Source organism: Pteropus alecto, unplaced genomic scaffold (genome assembly GCF_000325575.1).
Source record: "Pteropus alecto unplaced genomic scaffold, ASM32557v1 scaffold20, whole genome shotgun sequence".
In the NCBI taxonomy this organism is placed as follows: Eukaryota; Metazoa; Chordata; class Mammalia; order Chiroptera; family Pteropodidae; genus Pteropus; species Pteropus alecto.
This window is the reverse complement of record NW_006436298.1, coordinates 13,929,331-13,930,623: the sequence shown is the minus strand read 5'-3', so window position 1 is coordinate 13,930,623 and position 1,293 is coordinate 13,929,331. Positions and strand designations below refer to the sequence as shown.

Here is a 1,293-nt window from a genome sequence, read left to right as displayed (position 1 = left end):
ACTTTTGGTCTTTCCCAGTCAGAATGAAAGAGCTCCATTTTTTTAGTATTTTCTATAAGTCAGACACCCTACCAAATGCTTTAAATCTCATAACAAAGTAAGGATTGTTCCATTTTACAGACTAGGGAGCTGACACCCGTAGAGGCTGAGATACTAGCTCAGGATAACACAAGTGGGGAGTCAGAGAGGACAATCCATTTTTTAAACACTTCAGTAATTTAATCCTATCATCACTAGTATGTGTATGTTTACTCCATTATGCCCCTCATGAATTTGTTGTAATGCGAATCACAGCAAAGATTCTTCCATTGACATGGGTTTCAATTCTGAAATGGAAAGAGCCTAATGTTTCTAATTATAAGAGTGGACAAAAAAAAAAAGAGTAGGTGAGTATATTTTGCCACAATTTTTAAAAAATCACCAAAGAAATAGATGCTCATAACAAAAATTGTACCACAAATATAATGAGTGGAAGAAAATTTGCTAGTAATTCTTTTCTACTTAGGAATGACTGATTAATAATAAAAGGTTCTTTTTTTTTAATGAGAAAATAACTTCATTTGTGGGAGTGGGGAAGCATCCAAGTTCAGAACTTCTGTAATTGCTTCTTGGTGCTGGTGGCCTTGGTGACCACTGAAAAGCATACAGTCCGTTCAGGGACGGGCACTCGCCCACCTTTATGACGTTGCCGATCTGGATGTCAAGAATCAAGGGGACAGGTGCATGAACATGTTCTTGTGGAGCTTTTTGAAGCGTTTGTACTTTTGAATGCAGTGGAGGTAGTCTCAGTGGATGACAATGGCCCTCTTGCATCTTCATCTTAGTTACCATGCCTGACAGAATCTGTCCTCTGATAGAGACATCACCAGTTAGGGGGCTTTTTGTGTCAACGTAGGTGCCCTTGATGGCCTCTGTGGTGTCTCGAAGCCCGGACTGATGTTATATCACGGGAGCTTCTCCTTGTCAGTTTCTCCCAACAGAACCCTCATCTTATTTTAAAAGAAGGCTGGCAGCTTTCTGTAGGCATGCACAATCTGAATGTCTGTCATCTTCTGAGCCCTCTGAAAACAGGAGAGCTGCAGCAGCCTCTGGTTCTGTCAATAAAGTGTTCCTTAACAAATTTAAATTCTTCTGCATTGTCATAGATCTGTAGTGATCTCTCAGGAATGTTAACCCTGAATGCCATGCTTTTCTTTTGGTGAATATGTTGCTTTATTTTTATTTTAGTTTCACTGATCTTTGAGAAGAAAGAAGGATTATAGTCAAAGTATTGGCAAATTCACACAAATCTAT

The 1,293-nt window shown here is 39.1% G+C and overlaps 1 pseudogene; it reads right to left on the bottom strand.

Moving 5' to 3' along the window:
- Positions 1–586: 586 nt before the first annotated feature.
- On the bottom strand, positions 587–1,049 carry LOC102879245 (annotated as a pseudogene).
- Positions 1,050–1,293: the final 244 nt, after the last annotated feature.